An 18,009-nucleotide genomic window follows, 5' to 3' on the forward strand; every position below is an offset into this window, starting at 1 on the left:
CATCCCGAATTCGATGTTATTCGCGGTTTAATGCCGAAATAACCGAGCAAGTATCTTGTAACGAGGAAGGCAATCGTCTGTCGTTATTAAGACGAGCAACGGCAATGTAAGTGCGGCTTGGGCGGTAGACTGGCCCATATCTTGGGCGCCCACACGTCGCTTCGCTCCGCATTGTCGTCGTCGAGTTTTACGTCAGGCCATTAACACTTCCACGACAAATGAAAGCCCTTTCTTCTCTTCCTGCTAGCACAGTGCACCAAATGCACAGGCACAGATGCACGGCTCCGTGACACCTATATCGCGACGCCCCCGGAACGAGCAATTACGGGGACGCGTGTACGCACACCGGGACCCACGATGCTTCGAGAATTATATCGCGGCAGCACGGATACATTTTTACGCTTGAAATTCGCGACGGTAATGCTCAGGGCGAGCGCACGATAACTGCATCTTACGTGTACCTTACGACCCGGTTTTACGGTTCGAGGGACGAATCGGGAGGAGTGACACCGTTCGTAGGCGGAGAATTCATTCTACTTGAAAAATACCCCGAGTTTTGTTAATGTTTCTGTTCGCGAGCCGTAACGAAAATTTTCAGATGGAAACTCCGCTTCGAATCGGCGGGTGCTTGTCCGTAAGACACGGATTTCTATACCCGCGTTCCATAATCGTATAGATTCTTTGGTTATTTATTTCCACGCGACTTTATAATTTGTCCAGTTAATAATTGAAATCATTATTCGTCCTTACCCCGTATACGTTAATACGTTACAGTACATTACTTCTACAATTCAATATCTGCAATTAAATAGCAGAAATACATTTTCAGCTTATGAATCATTTATAGAATGTCTCGATGTTGGTAGTCTCTGTCGCTGCCCTTTCGCCAGTGTTTCGCTGCATCCTACACGTTGAAATCACTGACTCATAAATAACAGCTTTGCACCACTATACTGAAAGAACAGGAAATCAAGGTACTGTTTTACTTCTTTCTTTTTTTTTTTTGCATATAATGAATAAAAATTTCGTATGTATGAACTTCATTTCAAACATGAAGCGAAAGTTATTTGAGAATTTTTACGCTTCTCCTTAACGATGTCTGTGTTCTTAATGAATTTTAAGTACATTTCTTAATCTTAATGTACATGTAAAAATGTGGCACTTATTAAGAAACATAAAGAAGCTGCGTTCAACGGCCAGCATTTTTTAATGCTGTAATGCAAGACAATCTTTTAATGCGAGAAATATAGAGAGCGCAGAGTCACCTCCGTGATCGCGTACAATAATTGAAAAAAATCTGGTTGTAATCCGATAGATACGATCTGATGTTTCGAGCGTTGTTATGGTTTTAACTTTTGTAATCCGGCCTCACGGACTATTTGTTTGCGGCGTAAAATGGATCGTTAATGGGCAGGAATAAATAAGACGACCGTTTCGGTTCCCCGTCACGAGCAGCGAACACAGATGCACAAGAAATAAGAAAGGTCTTGGTTTTGCTCAGTTTCCTTTCGCGCAATAATAATCGAACGGTTCGTGGGGCAACGCAAGCGTGATTACCGCTACGCGTCCACCGGTTTCCATTCTTGTTCTCGAGCTTTTTGTGACACTGAATTATCTGTGCCGTGTATCCTAATATGCGGTGGGTAATTAGAGAGCGTTTGCCTTCTTCGTTTTATCAGGCACAGCGAGCACTCGAGAATCACGTAACAATGTCTTGATACGATCATACGAAGGGACTTTTACCGCACTGATTTCCGTTTTGTCTCTAATTTGTACAATTTGCAGGGAGCGAGTTTCTTACATCGATATGAATACTCGTTACGGCATTCTGATTCGCGATTTGTTCTACTTTCACGTTTACGGAAGAAATGGTGCCTTTCTTTATTAAATCAGTATCCTTTCCTAATCACACAATAGTAAACACATAATTAATATTTTCTTATAACTTCATTTACTTATAACAATGATTTATGCTGATGTATCGAGCCACACCTGGCTGATATGGATAAGTAATACCAGCAAATGGAATCACACATAAAAATATCAAATTTTCTCATTCTTTTAATCCGTCACATCCTCTTCACATTTGATATAATCGTTAAAGTGTTGTCTTGATATTGAACATTTGTTTAACTCAGTTTATTATTATATCGTTTCAAAAATTCCTACGAAAATTAAATGTATTCGAGATCTGATATTTATTACGCAAAGTTCGAATTGCGTTTTTCGATTATCTATTATAATCAGCATTTATAAAATTAATTACTTGATAACGCGTTTTGACTTGTATATGTACATTTCTGATTCCACCCATTGTACTTTTAGCGTTAGTTCTAAAATCTTTCAATAAAATAGTAAAGCTGAATAAAAGATGGGGTGGTTTTTAACTCACCTAACTTCAAAGAGTTAACACAATCGTATTCACTTTATCGTGAACCGCGTCCGAAGGAAGACGCTCGGGTACAAGGAGCTGTTGATCACCGAACGCGGTAGTTCGGAATACAAGCGTGAGCACGCACACACGAAAGGATCTTGATGTTTTTTTCGTTATCAAGGATCACGACCAAGTGGTACGATCCGGCCAGACAGGCTGGCAACACGTGTCGCCCTAGGCAAATGACGTCAGTACGTGTAAACATATACTGTATCCTGCCTTCCTACGGCGGTCAATCTCACCAACGACCATGCACGCTTCGACGAGCTATGAACGCCCATCCATCCATCAGATCCCCCGATAATGGAAGGATTAGAAATAAATTTGAAAATAATACTTTCCAGGCGTATTCGCGGCGACCGCCAGCTGATTTATTAAAAAAGAAAAATACGGCGGAATCATTAATGGTATTGATCGAAAATCGATGTTCTTGAGAGCATCGAACAATTGTTCGTGAAAATAATCCTTTTCGGATGCCGATTATTGATTTTTATTTTATTATTATCGAGGCATTCAAGCCCTTCAGACTTGTACAGTACGTTACAGATTAGTGTTATGCATTCGTTCGTATTAATATTGATTTAGTAGCATAGAGACTCTCGTTTAGTGTGTAAACGGACCAGGAAACATTAAACAAATTGAATGACGACAATTTATTTTGTATTACATTATTGTTTTACATCATTTATTATTATAAAATAATTGTTTAGGTTAAATAAATATGTTATTTCCATCCATTTAGTAGGTATCCATTACAGTTTGAAAAAGTGAGTATTTTACACGTCAACACCAGAGCAGAAACACTTTCGCTGTAAATCGGCTCAACAACAACCCGCCATTAATTAGTCGTTTTAATGCAAATCATGGCAATAGTTTATTCAACGGATAGGTAGCGGTGCTTTTCATTGGACAGTTATAAAAATGACATGCTCGACGACGACCACCTCGTTGAATGGATGTTACGGGTCGGTGTAGCTGGCAATGCTAATTTGATTGCCCCGCGGCCAGCCAATGACTTCTGAATTGAGACATAGTAATAACCAAGTACTTAACCAGAGACTAATTCACCGATACGTCGAGGTGCCCGACAACTAACGAGTTGACGGTTAGAAATGAGTTGCACAGCCATGTCCCGAAGCTAGCACCGATTACACGTAAAATTAGATCTGATCTAAGAGAATCCCCGAGGGTTGGGTGCTGGCGACGGAATCATGTCTGATCCTAACACGATTATCGGAGGTATTAAATGTCGGTGATTCACCTGGAGTTCTCGACTCGGTGGTCTTCGGCCATCAGAAGACCTGCCGGATGAATCAGCTAAACTGCAGACCCACCGTATTTGTGCGTTCCCGAAATTTCTGACAGCAAATTAATATTGGGTTCATGCATAATTATCCAGGCTTTCTTTTTCGTACCGTTCTGTCGAATATTCGAAATAAGCGTTTATTTCTTTTTCTGTTCAGACATCATTTTCCCAGGGGATAGTTCGTCAACGTGCGTGTTGATAATCATTTTCACGTTTAGTTTCTAGACAAATATTCCATTGAAGAAACGCGCAATAATTATGCATCAACCTAATACTAGATCGCTTTCCGCACCAAAGTTCTCACGATGCCACTAAATGACTTCTGGTAACGTCACCGAGCGCTCGCCTCAACAGGTTTAATGAATATTAATACGATACGTCGCTTTAGCATACTTACTTTTAAAGACCGTGGAACGCCAACAAATAATTTACTTGAAAATTCCTTCGTCACTGCTTTATTACTTTCTAACAAGAAGTATTAATATTCGTTCGAAACGTTGCATATAGAACTTCACCTGCTTCGAAAACTGGATCCTTATTAAATTGGAGCAACTAAAGTTAAATTTCCAATTTTTTTGGTGCATTATTGCATGTACATCTATATGGAAATTTCGAGGAGTATATTTTGCGATGAAGTATGTGTGGTAATGGTAACAAAGTGAGAGGAAAAAGTGAAGAATGTTTCATTCCCTCCTTTATAGTATCAATGTCTTTAAATAGATTTCAACCTTTTGAATTTTTAATGAGTATATTTATTAGATCTGATCATTCAGAGTCAAAGTGTATAATAATGGGAAACATACAAAATATAATACTATTTTTCCCATTATTATATATATAATGTATATGTATATATATATATATATATATATATATATATATATATATATATATTGTTATTAATCTTTCTTTAGTCCAACTAATTTCATCACTTTCTAATTATTTTAAATATAATACCCACTGTTTCATAGAAATACATGATTCATTAAATTTTATTACTATGTATGATGCACGTATTTATGAAAAAATTCATTCGTATCGTAGTATATCGTTTCAGTTTGTAAAATTATAGCGGTCTTTTTCGAATCATTTATCTTTTATACATGCTTTCATCCACCACTGTACATTCTACGAAAGCTATATAACGACTTACGAAAGTTACTTAAGAAATGCATGTAAGATAATACTGAATAGGAAATACGTTACGCATAGGCGTATCTCCCATCTCGCTTTGACTGATTCCTGACAAATGTCGATATTAATCAGTTTCCGTGTAAAGATCCATATCTTTGAATTACCTGCGCAGTCGTGGCGCATAAAGTGATGGATATAAAATGAACGATCTAATAACGCAAGTCAATAGCCGTTCGCTATCGGGCCAAAAGGTTAATCCGACCTCGGATCTGAAATTCAAGGAGACCCGGATCTCAGTAAAAACGTTGATTTGATGCCGATTGAAGGTGTTAAAGGAAACAAAAGAAGCGATAAAGGCGGCCATGCACGAGTGTCTCCGTGTACGAAATTCCTACTCAGGGGAAGTTGATCGAGTCATTGAAAGCGACGACAATCGTGCCAGAACGCCCGCGCGTTATGAATCAGACGGTGGTAATTGCGCCAAGATCAGATATACTGCCTTTCTGCGCTGCCATTTATCTATAAAAACAAAGATCTGGTGCAACGCGTGTTTACAAATGATCGTCGTTGTTGCATTACGGAGTCGTAGATAAAAGGTATTAATTACAAAAGCTAATTGCGGGGGCCGTTGGGTTCGTGAACGTCGATAACGCTTCGGTGGTGACGAAAGTATGAGCCGAACGTATGATCGATGTGTCTTTTAAGAATGAAGGGAAATGTCGTGTGTATTTTTTAAGCGAAATGTGGACATTACCTGATAAGACAAAAAAACCGTGCTAATTGCTTTTTCATGTGTATCATTACAGTGTTGCAACTTCCGTTGCACAATCTATGTTGTGCGTTTGCTTCAAAAGTGTAAGGAATGGCGCGAGAGAAGCTGAAGAGTAATATCATGGTTTTTGGTACTCCGAACATGAAAGAAAAAATGTTGTTCCATCGACTACTATTTTTATTGTGACGCTAAAAACTGTATTCTAACGTGAATGTATTTATTATCGCGATCCAAATGCTCGAATTAATTTCGAGCAACATCGTTAGAAATAACACGTACATTCTTTTCGAATATCAAACGAATGTAGATTCGGAGCAAAGCGTGACTATCGAGCGCGTAATTTATTTCATCTTAAAAACAAACGTGACAGAGTGGAAGCTGAACCTTCGGCGTTAAATTCCTTGCATCTATTTTCCCAGCGGTTACCACTTGAAAAGAGTCGGCTTTTGCCACGCATGCATTAGTCGCGATAGGGATCGTGCAGGTGGTATAGTTCAGACGTGACACGATTATGTCATCGGTCGGATAAACTGTTGCTCCGAGAACGTAACCACCTTACTTATACGACGTCAAGCTTCTCGTGGATCACCATCGAGACACCTGCACACCTTATCGGCTCGGTTTACCATCTTCTCGGTTCCTCCTACCCTTTTTGTTGTGTCCTTATCAGCAGACGACCGTTCGTCGTGTTTACCTTTACTACGTCACTCACCACGCGCGTCGTTGTGCACCTAAAACCCGGCGGACGCGGTGAATTATCTTGGTCAGGGAATTACCGGTACGCTTAAGTCATGAGAATCACCTAACAGAAGGCGTCCTCGGTTATTTGATGCTGATGAGCGTTGTAAACGAACGAATGGGGAATTACTCAGACTTTGTATCTAACGTTTATTTCTGTACTTGTTCGCAGGATTACGCGGCTTAGATTCGGATTTAAAACTAACCGCAAAGGGGAATCCCAAAGTGTCGCGTGAATCTACATGCTACATGTTTACATTGCCGACGCACGAAGTTTGCTGGAACGGGGAGCGGATATGACGCTCGCAGCTAGAAACATTTATTTGATTCTATCTGATTATATGTAAGGATGTCGGATGATGTTTGGTGGAAAGAATTTGTATATTTTGAGCATTTCGATTCCTGTAATACATGTTTGCGCGGACGCAGCTCTGGGAAGTAGACGTTTAGTAAAACATGATTTTTGTTTATTATTTAAATTCAAATAGAACTATCTATTCAGAGTTAAATGATTCTACACGAGTCTGTACATAGTGCGACTTATCTTGTAGCTATAGGTACTTGTTCTTATTGATTCATCGTACTTTAGATGTTTACACCACCTTTTCTTAAGCACGTAAATTCCAATTTTAATCAGTGTCTGAAAGGGAAATTCGATTATAACTATAATCAATTATGGATAGCAATTATTGTAACAAAATAATCATTAATTAACTTTTGTTTATCTATTTCGTTGAGAAATAATTTAGATAAACTATATCTATTCGTAAATTAAACAAGGAGTAAACAAAAGTTACATTTTTGTGGAATGAAAAATATAAGTTATAAACAAGTTGTTACTCCGTTTCATAACTTCCTGAATTCCTTTCGGTTTGCGTATATGTATGTTTATTTCGTCAACCGCGAATTTATCAAAGTTTTCTCCTTCGTGTACAATGTCACGTTCGTCGTTATCCAGTATCAGTAATCGCTAGAACTTTCAACACGGTACCGCTTTTTATGATTCTTTATCATTTCGATTTTTATTGTCCTGTTGCATACTCCACATATTCCTTATCGCAGAGAAACCAGGCACAAATTAAATGTAAACATCCGTATAAGAATATCTTATATATTTATTATAAAATAAAGAAAAGTAATTTATTATAAAATAAATTCTTATTTCATATAAATTTCTTATTTAATAAGAAAATTTTCTCGTTGAAATTTGTGACTGTTTCAATAATCGTTAAGGCATAATAAACATGACGCCATTGAGCAAATTGAAGAGATCGTTCGAAAATAACAAGTTTATTCGCACGAATAGATGGAAGAATCAAGATAAGAGCTACTCCTTTTTTCTCTGATACGTCCATACGAATACATGCCGTGGGCGGTGCACGAAAAGTCACCTGACGCGGTGCCAGTTTCCTTGCTTATTCTGAAAACGTACTAATGGCTTTTATATATTGCCTGGCCCTTTTCCACTTTTTCAGATAAATGTTAGTATAATGTTAAGTGTTAATAACGAATATTGTTTATTATACTTGGCTTGTTCTTCGGTACATTGCCTTCTTTCAATCCTAAATGTACATTAAAGACTAAATAGCATCTAAGTACATTGGATAAAGTATCCAGTTAGTGAATGTACAATTGTATGCACATATATGCAAAAGAAATGTTTTTCTTAAGCAGAGATAATTTATTCAGTGGCATTCTATATCTTAAACGAAGTGCGCTGTAAGTTGAAATCGAATTTACATATGATCGAGCGAGTAACGGACAAGACATAGACAAAACAAACTATCGAAAGGTCGCGTACAAATTCTACGTTACGATTAACATCAAGCCACTTCGCGTCGGATACGGTTCAGTGATAAGTGGTCCGTGAACCGTAGAAATGAACGTTATTCGAATACCTATTATGCTTGCTCAAGTACGATACGGTATTCGAAAGCTCAGAAGAATGCAAGCACAGACGTCTGGAATCCACATTAGAATATCGAGTAACCCGCTACGAGGTTTACTCGAGATTTATTTCAAGGTGGCCAAAATTTGATTTTTAATTTGGAGTCAACCAGTCCTGGAGGAAAGCCTAAAACAATAAGATTTAAATACATGATCACATTCATAATCATATCAAACGAAATGTTCAGGATCGCTTCTAATTGTTCAAGATAAATTTCCAACCCTTACCTGCTAAGTAAAATATGTTTCAATGTACCTACTACAATAGATGCATCAGACATTTTCCATTATTCGAACTTCTGTGTTATAACTCTAATCGAGAACATGCAAAAATGTCTATTCAATAAAAACATTTAAAAATGTACGAATATATTTTAATTGTCACTAAAATTACAACTTAAACAGCAAGTGGAACCTTTTTTTTTTTTAGAAATTATAATTTCAGGCAAGAATTATAATTATTGCGCGAATGTGCAGGAAAAAATATTAAATTTCCACGCACATATCGTGGCTCGACTTTCGTTTTTGACGGTTCAAGATATCGCATACATTGTAGAACACGTAGGTAGGGAGATCACGAACAAGGGAACAGAACGAATTAACGAACGGTTAGCCGAATGACTAAATTACGCATGCAAATGCAGGATTAATCGAACGAAGAGGAGCAAGTGGAAAAAAAGATGAAGAAGGAAAAGCAAAGAGAAAGGTAGTTGAAAGAGCAGTAAAGCCCTCCTCTGGCCTACCCACACTCGACCATACGCTACCATAACTGGCATGACGTCACTGTCGTGACTACACTCACCCATCCCACATTCTTTGTCCCTCTGCTCCCCTTCGGTGCGCCCTCGTGAGTGATTATCAATATAAAAATGCGGGGCTGAATTTTGAACGATAAATCTGGGGGGAAAGCGATGAGCCGCGTGCCGTCGGGAATACCAATCAGCCGGCTTGACTAGATGTTTGCTCCCGATCTGCATAAAGATCGAGCACCGAAAATTATACCGAAATGCACCGGTTAGAATGTTCTGGACCCCTCGACAGCATCGAGACCCATTTTGTTTCGCTTTTGCTACCCCTACTATTCCTTTTCTCACCCTTCGCGGCTTTGCGGCCGCGCCCTGCGAAACGTTCCCAACGACCTGTTGCCTCGAATCAGAATCCTTATACTCGAAGCGCACGTGTTCGAACACGGAATCACTGTCTAATCTTTCATGTCCGCATACCGGTGGCTTTGAAAACACTGTCGCTGCGGTTTCGACTCTTTGCTTCGCAATGTTTGACGATGCCAATGCAAAGACGGCTAGCACACTCGAAACGAAACCAAAGATATTCGTTACCGGTTGTTGTGAAACCACATGGTCGCGTTGGTCTCTAAACTATTTCTCACGTTGTCCAATCGTTGTAAATTGAACCAATCACCCGTCTGGTGAGAGAAAGTGAGACACTGTGCACAGGGTTCCTAGGTATTGGGTTCTCCGGAAAGTCCATGCCGATTTTTGATAGGTGGTGCAGGTCTGAATATGTCGAAATGGCTGAAAACAAATAATACATCCCTTAAAAGGTGGAAAGGTTGTGGAACAAAATAGTACCTATGTAATTCAATAAATATACATATAAATAAATGTATATTACAATTCAAATGTGCCTTTACAGTTTTCTTAAAAATTGCCACGAACTTTTTTGGACAATCTAATACATTGGTGTTCACGACATCGAGAGGGTACGACGCGACGCCGACATCCTCTGCTCGATTCCTTTGCTCAAAAATCACCCACATTTTAGTTGAGGTCTGTCAACAAAAAAATGGGACGACGGTGTGAGTAGGAGGCTGTTTGGACGAATTGAACTGAGAACATTTAGGTGTTAAAAATATGAAGATTCAATTATGGCGCCTACTTAGAAAAGAAAATAAGGAGGTGCAAGGATGCAATGTTTCGCTTGTAGTCATCCAATGCACCTCGGTTTGGCCACCCCTAGTTTAAGGGGGTATACTGAATTAGGAGGTCTAAAAAAAGCGGTTTATCGTGAATTTTTTTAGGTCGGAAAAAATAATTAATTCTATCGAACTTTTAGTCCTATTTTCATACATAGTTGAGTAGTCTGTAGAAATTTTTTCAACAAGAAATATTCAAATTGCAGATGCAGATCGTAATTCTGGTTTGACACCAAAAAATCAAAAGAAATTATCATTTTCATATATTTTTCTTCTATGTGAACTAAGACAATTCATACAAAAAAAATTTTAAACAACTTTTTTATCAAGTTAAAGTGATTTTTTTTTCACCCAAAGAACTCGTTCTTTTTTTCAAACTTACAGTAATTTCACATTTCACTATTTTTGCGGGTTTTTCTTAGTTCACATAGAAGAAAAATGTATGAAAATGAATATTTCGTTTGGCTTATTTTGTGTCAAACCAGAATTACGATCTGCATCTTTCCCGCCGATAGGAGGTTTTAATTGTGAGGTGCTCTACAAATGTGCGTCGCAGTCGACTCAATTTGAATATTTCTTGTTGAAAAAATTTGTACAGACTACTCATATATATATGAAAATAGGATAAAAAGTTCGATAGAATTAATTATTTTTTTCCGTTCTAAAAAAATTCACCAAAAACTGTTTTTTTTAGACATCCTAATTCAGGATTCTAGTCTAAAGCCTTTAACCACGTAACTTCATTAGAGGCCCACGAATAAATAACCTTAATGATTATCTCACACGCACGACCTTGTTGCATGTTCTTCAAATACTAGGTATCTGATAGCTAGATAAGTTAGTTTAGTTTATTCTGTCGATAAGGGCACTACGTGTTGACGTTAGCATGTATGTAGTATGTGTTACAAGTTTTAAATGACGATAGAGGGGTGCTATTATCGCGAAATGGCAAATTTGCATTTGATGTATGGATTTTCTGAGTGCAATAAATACTCGAAGTAGAATGCTTGTATGCTGTCTAAGAAACGTTTATCACGCAATAAAGAGTCTCAAATACGCTTGAATATGTAACAGGATTTGGTCTGGATTTGGTCCAATTTTATCCCTGGAGTTCGTCCAGCCTCATTTCCAGAGAATTGAATTCGATTTGCGAATGGATAAACGTGATATACAAATGTAAACCAAAATTTATTAAAAAGAGTTTTGAAGTACATGTGCCAAATTGACCAGCTCGTTAACCTGAATTTTAAATATCTAAAATATATGTACGAGATAACGAGTAATCGCATCAGTTAAACAATTTTGAAAAATCTACTATTCCTCTTTTATGCCGGAGTAATATGGTCACATTGATTGAGCAACACCCTGTATAGTGGCGAGTTCGAAGTCGAGCCCAGTTCCTCCGATAGACAATTATCTCAACAAGCAAAACAACGGTGCGCTGTTGAGGGCGAACATCTGGAAGTAGCTGCAGGTTTATTTGTCACTGGACAGTCATTAAGCGACAGCCAGAGAAATAAAGGCGGTAGGTAAGCAAGAGGAAACGGTCTTCGATGCGAGGACACCGACGGAGAAACGAAGGGACAGGTCTTAGCAAAAACGAAGTGCGCTTCTCAGAAACCGCATAAACACCTCCGTGGCGTAGATCTTAGGATGCCGGCGGACAATGTAGGTATCCAACTGTCCCGAGCTCCCTAGCTTCTATGACTCCCTCTTCCGTTGCTACCGAGATAGGCCGTTACCGAGATTCTTTCAACGATACGCGTAAATTGTAATTATCCGTGACTCGTACCTCGTTCGTAATTTTTCCTTTCGTTCTTTAAATATCTGCGGTGCATCGCTGCCGCTGAAAAAGTTGTATCTACCAGATACGGTTTCGCTTTCGCGACGACGTATTCGTTACTGGCTCAAACTCCATGTATCGTATCATTTGTTAGCTTCGATAATGATCATTCTGGAATCGTTTGTTAACTTTGATAATGGTTACTCTGGTATCATTCGTTAGCTTTGGTAACGGTTAGTCTAGAATAGTACAGTTATTGAATATGCAAAGTTGGGAGAAAGTCTATACACAGCACGAGATTATAACCGTAATAATTGCGACGATTATTCACAAGAAATCGAAAATGTGTAGTGTCGTTATGATACTCCAAATTAATTAGCCATCGAATGATTAACACATCCACCACCATTTTATTACTTAAACATTTGTCTTGTATAACTAAGAATCCTCAGGTAATAATAGTGGATTACAGAACGGGCACTAGTGTATTTTATTTGTTGAAAAGGAACTGATTATTGTGCGCTACTTCTGTTTCTATAAAACGCAAGGGAACATATACTGAAACGAATGACGTTTATTTCATAGTGAAAGTGTTTATTCCAACCAGATTCAGCTTATCGAAGAAAGTCTACAAGTTGCTGTTCGTGCTAATTACGGGTATTAAAATTAAAAAACAAAATCGGAAATTACGTATTTGACAAGGCGGTAAAGAATTTTATCTATGAAGAAAATAATGCAAGAGTAGGTGACTCTCTATGTATATCGCAATGTATATATTAATTTACAGAGATGCTTCGATGTTCTAGGTCAAGAATGGCATGTTAATTAGAAGATGAATGTCTATGAATACCCAATTTATCAATTTAATTCATTCACAGAAAATCTTCAATTTAAATTTAGCAAACAAATATTTGCTTCGATTATTGGAAAGTGGATGAGTAAAAATTAGATATTACATTTCAGTTGGTCCAATTCATTTATCATTCTGAGAAACTTCCAAGTCATTAATAAAAGTAACAACTGCACGATACATATATAAGTAGAAACAAGAGATACATACGTAATTTTAAAGTAGTGCAAAAATCAATATTCAATGTAGGAGCTTTAATAAAATCTGACTCTGATTAATTAGTGTGTTTGACATAATTAATACAAGTCGTTCAAATCTATTTAAACTCATTTCTAACCGAGAACGCTCCATGTTGAACAAGTGTCATGTTATTAAATCATGTAAACTTTCAGATAATAAATATTATTATGCCGTACATATGTCAAGCTATTATATCATAATACTTCAGTATACATTATGAGAGAAGAAAGATAAAAATCACAGAACTATTTATCGTTATTTATCATACTGCGACACACAGTCGCTTATAAATTTGTTTGTAACCAAATTTGTATCATGTTATTCCTCTTCGTGTGAAGCACAGTAGTAATATATTTCAAAAACATTTTTCCTCAATTTATGTTACTTACGAAAAAATATAATCTGCATCTCGTGTAGTTTCTCACTTCTTATTTTGTCGTCCGGCATAAAGAAACTGCGTAGGCGTGAAACTGGTATCCGCCAGTTAAATACTATAAAACATCGACTTATCTGATCGTCAGAAGGTTATTAACTTGTCATATAGTTTTCACACGCTTCGAATCTGGAGTAGATAAGATGATTTGTTGTAAAATACTGTGTAATGTTCTGCAACTTACACCACGGCCAATCTTTGGACTGGCAATCATTATGATAATTAAGCAGAACGAGAAAGTAGTCGTAATGTAACACTTTAATTGACCGTAAAATGTGGCCCATCAAATCACTCCGATTGTATGGTTCGATAACGTTAACGTATTGCTGTGAATTATTTCTGGACAACGTCAGGTGATAGAAAGGAGTCAGTTTTTTCAATGAATGTAAGAAAATAAGAGAACAAAAACCTTTCAAAACACGTCTTTTATTAAGTTAAAGATACGATTTTGAAAAAAATCATTTTTGAATTGATGATCTCATTTACGATGCGTCGCAGTTTAAGGGACAGTAATTCCTTCTGCTGGTGCATTATTTATTCTACCAGTAATGTACCAGGGATCGGTTTATTTCGTTAAGAATAAAAATGACTGCACTTTTACGCAACGAGTGGTCGAAAGTAGTATCAGAACGTCTCGTTGGCTCTTAAAATGGATCGCACGAATGGACAAAAAGGGTCACAGGTTGCTGAACGGGTAGCACGTTCTCGAGGAAGATCGTCCGACGACTGCCTTGATCGACCGATATTCAAATTCGCGCGGTATCCTTCTCATGGAATGCAGGCCACTCTGGCGTCCCGAGGATGTAGCCCGCATGCGTGTAGCTCTGTACAAGATGTACAATGTCACCCCATGCCCTCTATAGGAAAGTCAGCACCATTATTCCAGCCGGTCCGAAATTGGACCGGCCAAACTCCAATTTAAGATGTTGGTATATCATTTCTTGCATTAGAGAACGCCGTACGAAAGGTAAGAGGATCAACCAGATCACCTAACAATTTATTAGTTGGCAGTTTCGGACCGTGAACCTCGTTGGCTATTTCGACTCGTTGCGATCAAACGATGATGGACACTGTTGTCGAGGCGTTACTTTGAACCATTAAAATTCGTTGAACAGAGACGGTCTGCGATAGAGAATAAGACAGGGGTTAGGTCTTTGATCTGGTTTCGCTTTAGTGAGTGCATGACAAACCGGCCACGTCAAGCTGCCGCGTTAAGCGCCGTTTCCGATGGTAAACTTTTAAATACTACGCACAGAGCAATGAAGGTGGATTAGCATTACGCGCATATTGTGGGCCGCGAAAACGTACGGCCGTACGTTGGCATTTTCGACGACTGTGAGATCTCCGACCGGTTCAAACGATTGCTGATTCTGTCCTGATCTCTGTTTACGAAGCACTATCTTTCTCGCTTCTTTGGAATCTAGAGCGCCAGCATACGGACTCGGAGGAGTTGTCTTACACGATAGGATTTTTCTTTTCACGATGTTAATATCGTTCCGTTCTCGCTGACACGTCTTAGCTGTCATTTGCATGACTGTTACATTTTTCGATGTAGTTGACTAAGGTGACGTTCAGTCTCTATGAAACGGACATTGAAAAATTACTAATCGGATGTCTACTGCAATTGAAAAGTCTACGAAGAAAATGTAGGATAAATATAGTTGAAAGAACAACAAGAATTAAATACAATTTTAGAATGATATGCAACATAAATAATTGATATTAACAGTTTATACAACAATTAAGTGGATTTTCATCGCGTTATAGTTGTCTCGAATGATGAAACTAAATGCATGCAACTGGTGACCCAAGAGTGCTTAGCGAAAACGTTCCTTGAACGTATCCGTTAAATTAAAACTTTTTAGAAATCTGACATAGAAATGATAATTCAAAGTAATCCCGTAGAATCCAATCAAAGGAACATTTAAACGCATACAAACTACACGTACGCAACGCAAACAATTTTCATGCAATTAAGTTGAAAGTAGCAAACATGAATCAGCGGAAACTTCTTAAACGACGGCACCGATTGAATGATTAGTCTTAGCAACAAACTCGAGTAGTCGATCTAGTCACGATGCAAGGGTAAAATTCGTTGGCCAGTAAAAATACGCTGATTAGAAAGCGGCAAGTTGGAGGAAATTCCAACGCAACACGGTCAGCCAACGAGCTCTGGTTTCTGCACGGACGGGAGTCTTATTGTTAGTCTTCCGCAAGAGAACAGCCGCGAAAGAAGACAGAATCGGACGACTATCTCGGCCTAAGGACCAAGGACACACAGATGATCGTGGTGTAGACAGTCACCCATACCGATCCATCCGTGGTCCAGGTTATATTCCCACGTATGGCGCCCCGGGCAGCGGGCTCTAGCGAAACTCCCCGAGACCCAAATTAAAGCTGTTGGATACCTCCTACGAACTGTCCGTGGCCGGTCCACCGGTGCTGCATAATTAAAGGAACGTCATGTAATTGGACGTGAACACTCCCTTTGTTCGTCCTTCCTATCGAGGACTCGTGTAAGGAACCACTGCACTTTCTTTACTGTCGTTACACAGCAAAGTAACCAAACTCGGACCACCAACTGGTTTCTCTTGTATAATATATATCTTTCTTAATATTAACGATGAAAGGTGACTCTCGGTCACCACTAGGTTCGGTGCAATAAATCAACCAGCAATAATGTTTGTTTAGCTTTAATTTTTTTGGAACCCGAAGCGTCAATAAAATGATTGTCGATGGCGTAATGTTGACCTGATTTTTAAATCTCAAATTAGACATCTCATTTTCGAAGTTAATCTAAACTTAGCATTCGTAGCAATAGAATCCAATAAAACAAAATCAAAGTCTGTACAATGGACCATGTATCAACTTCACAAAAGTCTCTGAAATCGACCGCATAAAATGATCGATTAGGCGTGAAACGACTCTCGGACAAGTTTAAATGTGCTCACGAGAGCGCTACGTTTATGATAGTACGAGTTTGTGGTTACTGGTTGATCTGGTGATTAAAAAAGATGGCCGAAGGTTGGCAAGAACGTTCTACAAATCATAAAATATGAAAAATATAGACGAAGGGATAGTGAAGCGAAATACATTTGGCGTGGGAGGCCAGAAAGGAGAAACGGAGATAGGAATTTCTGTTGCTGAGATGTTGATGTTGAAGGAACCACAGAGAGGATCACTGTTCATAGTAAGTGAAAACGAGTCGCCGACAAATGTTATACTGCTCGTAAACGGACATCGACCAGACCGTGTAACGAGACAGAACCTTAAAATATTTCCGATTGTCGATTGAAATAAAAAATGCAAGGAATACATAAAAAGAAATTTCACTTAAAACAAAATAAACACTGTGGTTGTAATCATACATAATCCTGAATCCTCTTTTGGAAAATCCTGTATTTCTTTCATTTTCAACGAAATTTACAAACTCATAGTACGGTCACGTTTCCTGTGCGTATTCTCGATAGTACTTTGAATCGTTTATCGTTAGGCAGTGATGCCAGGTCTCGAGGAAAGCGAGCCGTAGCTTTATACAAAACTCTCGGGTTCAGTTTGTTTAACTTGAAATCGCTGAGCCATCCGAAGGCTCCGGTCAAGTGAAACGCGTCGATAGTATTTTCTAAAATCCTCGTTCGTTTAAATATGTTGAGCCGAACAAAATTAAAACTTACCTACATCACTCTACGAGACAGGAAACATCAAAATGCTCCACGAGGTTTTGGGTTAAACTACAATTCTATCAAATATTTGGTTCACTGGCGGAATTATTGACGGAAGCTCGATAGCAAGTTTAACAAAACTTTGTCAATAATATGAACTTCTTCTTGTTCTTAACTTATGCTTTGCTGTATCGAATTCACCACTCCTATTACCAGGGGTTAATCTTCTATTCCTAAAACTAGCGATCCTGTCGATTTCATTTATAATCCGTGGGATATTGCCAAGTGTTTTCCAAGTACGAATCCTTCGATCCCGCGAAAGTCGAAAGTCCGCGGGGAGAAAATCTGTCCCGCGAACACGGTCGCGCGGTATCGTGCAGTTGCAGCAAAAAAGGAGCACCGTTAGCAAAGTGCCTTAGACACGCCTCCTGACAATCCGTAACGTCGCAGAAGGCAATGGGCTGAATAAACGCAATAAGTAGTTGCCGATCGGTTTTCGTGGAAGTGAGTTGGTAAATCGGTGCCGCCTAGCGAGTCTCCGCGCGCGAGCCACGAGGAAACGATCGGCCATAAAAGTTCTAGGTAGCCGCGGGCCTTTCCCACGATTTATTTAGCTGCTCGCGCTGCCATTGCGCTGCCCTCGGCTTCGCGTCGTGGAACGAGAGTTATATACATTGTACCGCGGCTAACAACGCCCGGAGAGCTGCTTTTATGAAATTTTAAATCACTCGATTCGGGAATCACGCGCCGTTTATTACCCATTCCGAGCCCTTGACG

Source organism: Hylaeus anthracinus, unplaced genomic scaffold (assembly GCF_026225885.1).
Source record: "Hylaeus anthracinus isolate JK02 unplaced genomic scaffold, UHH_iyHylAnth1.0_haploid 12001, whole genome shotgun sequence".
NCBI lineage: Eukaryota > Metazoa > Arthropoda > Insecta > Hymenoptera > Colletidae > Hylaeus > Hylaeus anthracinus.